Source organism: Macaca thibetana, chromosome 14 (genome assembly GCF_024542745.1).
Source record: "Macaca thibetana thibetana isolate TM-01 chromosome 14, ASM2454274v1, whole genome shotgun sequence".
Lineage (NCBI taxonomy): Eukaryota > Metazoa > Chordata > Mammalia > Primates > Cercopithecidae > Macaca > Macaca thibetana.
The window spans coordinates 69,867,110-69,874,194 of record NC_065591.1 but is presented as its reverse complement, the minus strand read 5'-3'; the positions used below and the strand labels follow the sequence as shown (position 1 = coordinate 69,874,194).

At 55.2% G+C, this 7,085-nt stretch overlaps 2 protein-coding genes across 7 annotated transcripts in view; both read left to right on the top strand.

Moving 5' to 3' along the window:
- The window catches only part of CLNS1A (chloride nucleotide-sensitive channel 1A), an 820,929-nt gene that overhangs the window by 230,626 nt on the left and 583,218 nt on the right, over nt 1–7,085 (top strand). The window lies entirely within an intron of this gene.
- Nucleotides 1–7,085, top strand: part of KCTD21 (potassium channel tetramerization domain containing 21) — a 540,409-nt gene that overhangs the window by 518,412 nt on the left and 14,912 nt on the right. For 3 of the 6 annotated variants that reach the window (XM_050757491.1, XM_050757488.1, XM_050757489.1), the window contains exon 1: nt 5,577–5,613. The gene's annotated coding sequence lies outside the window, so the exon portion shown is untranslated. Of the gene's footprint in view, nt 1–5,576; nt 5,614–5,958; nt 6,253–7,085 lie in introns of those variants that run through there. The other 3 variants (XM_050757490.1, XM_050757493.1, XM_050757494.1) reach the window with 3 other exon arrangements.

Here is a 7,085-nt window from a genome sequence, read left to right as displayed (position 1 = left end):
AGATATTCTGGAACCCTAACTATGTACTAGGCCCAGTGAGCTCCCTGCTCTGTTCTAGTTCTCAGCTGTGACCTAACCTCCATTGCTGCACGTGTTAGGATGCAAAGGGCCCATTTGTTTAAATATCTGTCTCTCTTACCAGGCTGTGAGCTCCACCAGAAAAGGACCAGGGCTTATTAGTCTTGGCTAGCATCTCTCATGCCAAGAGTGTGTGCCTCTGAAGAGTTCGCTGTTGGTTAGAGGTTGTAGCCATGGCAGAGATCAGTGGTTCCCAAATCCTGGCCTGGATGCCTCAGAAGCACCTGGGCACCTGCTACAAGTTCAGATGCAGCCGGGCGCGGTGGCTCACGCCTGTAGTCCCAGCACTTTGGGAGGCCAAGGCAGGCAGATCACTTGAGCCCAGGAGTTCAACACCAGCTAGGGGTGGTGGCGAGCCCAGGAGGTCAAAGCTGAAGTAAGGCAAGATCGTGCCACTGCACTCCAGCCTAAGCGACAGAGTGAGACCGTGTCTCAAAAAAAAAAAAAAGAAAAAAAAAAAAGTTTAGGGTCCCTCCTAAGCTTCCTGAATGAGGAAATGAGGGAAATGATGTGTTCAATTCTGTTGTTTTGTTTTGACTCTTTGAATGCGGCTCATCTGGGATACATTCTGGTTCCCATAAAGGTTACCTAGGCTCTCTGAGCTGGGCACAAGGAGGTTCTCAGAAAATGTCAACTCCTGTTGCTTTAGAAGCAAAGTCCTTGCCTTGAAGGAGCTTCCAGTCTGATGGGGGAGGCAGAAATGTTTGTAAGGGTGCCCCTGCAAGGCATAATCTGAAAAGGCCTATAAAGTATCTTTAAAAACTGGTCTCCCAGCTGGGCAGAGTGGCTCATACCTGTAATCTTAGCACTCTGGGAGGCCGAGGTGGGCGGATGGCTTGAGCTCAGGAGGTTGAGACCAGCCTGGGCAACGTGGCAAAACCCCGTCTCTACCCAAAAAAAAAAAAAAAAAAAAAAAAAAATTACATCAATTAGCCAGGCACAGTGTCTCACACCTGCAGTCCCAGCTAGTTGGGGCTGAGATAGGAGGATCACTTGAACTTGGGAGGTGAAGGCTGCAGTGAGCTGAGATCACGCCACTGCACTCCAGCCTGGATGACAAAGTGAGTTCCTGTTTCAAAAGAAAAAAAAAAAAAAAAGAAAATTTTTTTAACTCTCCCGTCAGCCCTGGTCCCCTTTCTAGACAGTGCCTGTGACAAGGCAGTTGCTGTGGCCAACCTCTCTCACACACACAGTCCATCCTCCCAGACCCCTGGGATGGCTAGTGGATTTCATATGCTTTCAACCCAGGATGCCAAGAAATCCTGGCACTCAGGCAGCCAAGAAGAAACCCTAATCCATGAGGCACTGGCATCATGTGTGAAGCAAGAGGGCACAGGGGCAGGCAGAAATGGAGTTCTGGGGAGAGGGAAGACTCTGGTAGTAGAAAGAGTACCAGAAAGAGTGGAAAGAATATCAGACTAGGAATGAGGAGTCCTACATTCTAGCCCTGACTCACTGTGTGACCCTCAGTAATCATATCCATGAGCCTCTCTTCTGTAAAATGGGGACAAATGATATTAGACTGAACCACATAAAACTGAATGATCAAATGTTGGCAATTTCATGTTGTTCTACCTAATACCACATAAGGCTGGCAGCTGACAGTTCAAATAGAGCTGCTCCATGAGAGCTCTGATCTCCAAGGCCAGCCAGCAGCCTCTGCTCAGTCTGTAGCCTGGCCACAGCACGCAAGCCCTGCCCACCTGCCCCAACTCCCACGCAGGCAGTCTGAGGACAGCTGTCACCATGGTCACCAGCAAACCCACTCAATATCTTGGATGCACTCACACAAAAGGGTTTTAGAGGCTTGCACCTCACCTGGCCCCATCAGGCCAGGGAAGGCAGGACAAGGCCAGCTATCCCACTGGCAGGAATGGGGAAAGTGAGGCTCAGAGAGGTAGAGGAACATGGCCTTGGCAAGGCAGGATTAGAACCTGCACTCTGCCTCCCTCAGGAGGGCTGGATTAGCCTGCTAAGCCCCAGGTGGGGAGATGGCCTGTCCATGCTGGCTCTGACTCAAGAGACAGCTGCCCCGCACCAACCACAGCAGCAAACAGCAGCCGTATCGTCCCCCAGGAGAGCCTGCATGAAAAGCATAAGACACAGGTTTTCTGCTTCAAAGTCATCAGGTGACCTTGGGCGAGTCCCTGCCCAGCTTCTTAGCCTTCTCATCTGGAAAATGGGGACTATTCCAAGCCTGCCATTCACAGGGTTGAGACAAGGTATAAAAAAGATGAGGGCCAGGCAGTCATGAGTCTATTTTTGGGCCACCTGGCACTGACGGGAGACACAGACACTGTCAGGGAAAGGAGACAAGGAGACACGCACTGCTGATCCCGCTGATTCTCCAAGGCACTTCCTCCATCAGCCCTCGCTGCCGCCTCGGTGTTCCCAGCCCCACACAGGATCAGTCCCTTGACTTCTTGCCTGGACTAGTGCAGTGGCCTCCTAACCCATCTCCCAATCCCCTCCCTCAATCCAACCTCCAACAGAGGCATGTGTCCTGGAGAACAGAGTCCAGGCTTCGAGTCTAGCCCAGCCACCATGGAGGTAGGTGTTCTTTCACCTCTGATCCTTGGAATGCCCAAATAGAAGGGGACTACCTGCCCACCCCTTAGCCTTTCCCAGCCAGCGCTGCTGCTCCTCCCAAGCCCTTGCCTCATACCCCTCGCCCTACCGGCATGACAGCCTGAGGGGGGTCCCAGCAACACCAGCACACACCACAGCACGCAGTGAGCACTCAGGAAAATCCCAATCCCTCCGCCAAAAGGCCCAGATCCCTTCACCTGTTCCTCTCAGATGACCCTCAGCGTCTCTGCTGATTGTTGACTGATCTCTGCTCCTGCATAGTGAAGCCTGACTTATCTCCATCACCCCAAAGCACCCAGTGTGTGTGTGTGTGTGTGTGTGTGTGTGTGTGTGTGTGTGTGTACACAACTCCAATGCTCAGCCCCACTGCCACGCCCTGGGCCCCCGCTCAGGCTTCATCATCCCTCCTCGGTCTCTCCAACCCACCGTGCAGCATCATCAGATGGAGTTTATTACACGGTAAGCACCATTCCGCCCATGCCCCTGCTCAGAACTCTCAACACTATCCAGCCCCTTGGACCCAGAATAAGGTCCAAACTCCTGAGCCAGACATGCAAGCCCTTTCTGTGACACTCAGCTGATGTGGGGCAGGGATGGAGGTGAACTCAAGCGACATTGTTCAGTGGAGACTCTGCAGACATTGGGGCAGGGGGCTTTTTCCTGACTGCTACTTTGCACAATGTCCTCTCTACTGAAAAAGGGCCTCTCCCTCTTCTCTCCTGAAAAATTCTGACTCACCCTTCAATGCCCAGGTCACATGCCCTCTCCTCTGGGAAGCCTTTCTTTTTCCCTCCACAATTCAAGTGTCTAAAGTTCTGGCCTCCAAGGCCCTCTTAGCTATCCTCATCCCTCTGCAGTGTAACTGGAATCCACGTCTGTCTCCCACCACGCTGGGACCTCCCTTGGCAGAGGTCCAATCCCTGTCTCTGAGCCCAGTGCCCAGTGTAGAACCAAGGACTGAGGTGTCAGTGAAGGTGCATCAAGCGACTCATGTGAGACATGTGACAGCAAGATGAGAGAAAACCAAGGATGTGACCAGAAAAGTACCTTCCAGAAACTGGCCTAAACTTTGGTCCAGTCACCGCCCCCTCCTTTGCCCAGACCTGGTCTTGCATATCAAAAACCCTGAAAATCTTAAACATCAGCCAAGAAAGCCCCTACAGAGGTCACTGGACTGGACTGAGGCTTTAGCCATTCTAGAAATCATTCAAACCACCAAAGCAAAAGAAAAAGCACAAAATAAAAAAAACAAAACCAAAAAAAAAAAAAAAAATCTGTTCCTGGTTAGCTTTCAGGTCAAAAGCTCACGGTATCTCCCAGGACCTGAAAAGAAGGCTTCATGGCGTTACTCCACCTCTCCCTGCTCCAGGTCAGAGCAGCCCCTCCCAGCCCCTGCTCAGCACCTAAGAGCTGAGGAGCTCATTTTCTCCCCTCTCTGACCCTCGCGGCCAGCCTCCCTCCTTTGACTCCCCTGGGAGCCAGAGCTGCCTGGGGGTACCAGGCTGCCCCTCCCGACACTAGGTGGTGCCCTCCATCTCTGGCCCCTCAGGTGTCTGAATGGCAGCATCTCTCTAGGTATTTTTTAACTGAACTTCTACCCAAGGCAACCCTGGGAAGAAGTGCTTCACCCTACTCTGGGAGGCCCATGTCTGGGCCACCAAACTGTCTCCTGGAAAAAAAAGAAAAAGAAAAAAGGGTTTCACTGGTAAAAAGCAACTGCTCTTCCTTAAAGGATAAGGAGGAGAGACAAGGGAAGAAAGCAGGAACAGCTCTTCCTCCTCAGGAACCCACCACACACACCTATCCCTGCGGGGCCACCCCTCACAAACCTGTGAGGGCCGCACTCCACCCCAAGCTTTCTGGAAGAAGTGCACCAAACTGACACATCAGGGTCTCGGGTTTGCAAGGGCCAGAGCCGTAAGCGGGGCTGGGGGAGGGTATCCCAGGGCCCAGCATGCTGAGAATAGGAAAAACCCATTCCAAACAATGGTGGCCTCGGGCCCCCCAGTTTGTGCCCCAGCTCGGCCACCTGCCTCCCTCCAGCGCACCCCCGCCCAGCCCACGCTTGAGCTGGAGGGCCCCACGAAAAGCCAGCGAGCGAATGGACTGGGTCCTGGGTGCGAATGTCCTCTTACCTGAAAGGGGAGGGAGCAGGATCACTTCGACATACAATAGGAGAAGGAGGGGGTTAATGCCCAGAGAGGAGTAGCTACTCACCCAAGGTCACACAGTGAGGCCCAGGATGCACCCACATCTCCCGAATCCCAGCCCTGGGCTCGCAAGTCCAGGGTTCTCGAAACGCCTGTGTGCAGACACCGCCCCCCAAAGCCAGACACACGCCCCCAACCCCCTTACCTCCCGGACCCGGGTGGGCCCTGCCGCAGAGCCGGCTGCTGGGCGGGGCGCTCAGACCGGGCAGGACAGGGCTGGGCCCGGCTAGGTCAGGGCTGGTCCTCTGCTCCCCCCAGGGTGGGGACGCCCTCAGCCAGGTCCCAGATGGAAGAGATGCTGCTTCCACTGCAAAATCCAGTCTTCCCACCCTGCCTGGCACAAGGCTCTATGCACCCAGGGAGCCCGACTGTGCGGCGCGGCCCCGGGGCTGCGGGACGAAGCGTGGGGAGGGGCGAGGTGCTGTAAATGGGGCGGAGCCGGAGCGAGGGCCACCCCGCGAGCTGCCACTCTGACCGCGTCCCCTTTAAGGCCAGCCAGCCGGACACCGGCGGGGACGAGGCGGGGCGCAGAGCAACTCGCAGCAATGCCTCCTGGGAGATGGAGTTCGCTCTCGACGCAACGAGCTGCGAGGAGCCCAGAGAGAACTACCAGTCCCGGAAGGCGGCGCGCGGACCCCGGACCGCCACGCCCCTGGGCTGGGCTCCGACCCTCCGCCCTCCTAGCAAAGCTGCGCTGGCCGCTTGCGGAGGGGAGGCTGCAGAGCGAGGGCAGGAGGTGGGTGCGGCGCGGCCGGGGTCGCGGGGCTCGGGGACTACCGGCGAGCGTACATGGGCCCACTGGGCACCTGTCTTACCATGAGACTAATCTATCCCAGCCTCGCCATTCCCATCTGTGAAATGGGGATGGCAGTGCCTGTGGCTGCGGGGGAGGGGGCGCGTTTCGGCGCGAGGTGAGCCGAAGGGGGCAGAGCTCTTAGAGGGGTGGGGCTGGTGGGAGGAGCTAGGGCGGATGATGATAGTCGGAAAAGCCCGGATAATGAGGGTCGGGACTGTGGGAGTAGTCCTTGGTGGGTGGGACAAGGAGGGGCGGGGTATCTGGGTCGGGGTGGGGCACTTGTCAGGTCGGAGTCGGGGCTCTAGAACTGGGGAGTGGGTGCGGAAAAAGCCGATGAGGCCAGCCTGGGTGGGACTGGTGAAGGAAGGGCAGAGACACAGATGACAGGGAACTCGCCCCGGTCTGGAGAGCCCTGGGCCGGCAGCGCTGTGGCGGCGTGGGCAAAAGCCTGTGATGCATAGAACATCTGCCTTTACTGACTGGAAATAGAGTCCATCCCCGAGCTCAGTGCGGCACACCCGTGATCTCCTTGACCTCTTACGCCCTGGAAAGTAGAGGCGTCACCATAGCAGTTGACAGGTGAGGAATGTGAGACTCAGAAGGGACTTGCCTAAAACCACTCAGGACTCCTTACTTCAAATACCTTGCTTTTTTCCCTGCACTCGGGGAGGCAGGGGTTTAGCTTGGCATGGCAGGCAGGAAAGAAAGAAAAGTTTTGATGCCCTGACCTTCGCAAATTTTCTGGCAGGACCAGTCCCCCCAACCCTTCCGAATGGCAGCCTGTAAGGCAGCCCTCGTATGGTACTGTGAGGATGAAATGAGATGGATTTGAAAGCACAGTGTTTATAACTTACTGTTTGGAGGAGACGGTAGGAAGAGAGCAGTTTGAAATGGGGTGCTGGTGCCTGAGGAAAAGCACAAGTTGAAGCGTGAGAGTGAGCTGAGAAGGTGAAGGAAAGTTCTGGAAGGGGTTAGGGGATGGTAGTGGTGGTTGGAGGTCTACGCCAGGTGAAAGAATACCTTGCCGTGCCAGATTCTGTGGTGTCCTTCTTCCAGCCCACCTCTCTCTCCTCCTGCCTTTTGCGCAACTCATTCTGGGGTCCCTGTGTCTAAAGCACCTTTTCTCTCCCTACCTATGGGTTGTGATGGTAATAGAGCAGCCTATGGGCTTCTTAGAGGTATGGACTGGGCAAGACAGTTATAGACGCAGCTGTCTGATGTGGGGTGATCAGGGAGGGGAGGTGAAGAAAGGGTAGTCGTCCTGAGGGCTTCAAGGCAGAGTCCTTTCCCCGGTGGGGTAAGGTGGGGAAGTCTCCGACTTACTGGAAGACACAGCAGTCACTCTGAGCATTGTCTTTCTTGCAATTTACCCAGCCACTTGCTATCCATTCCCTTACGTAGTGGAAACTCTT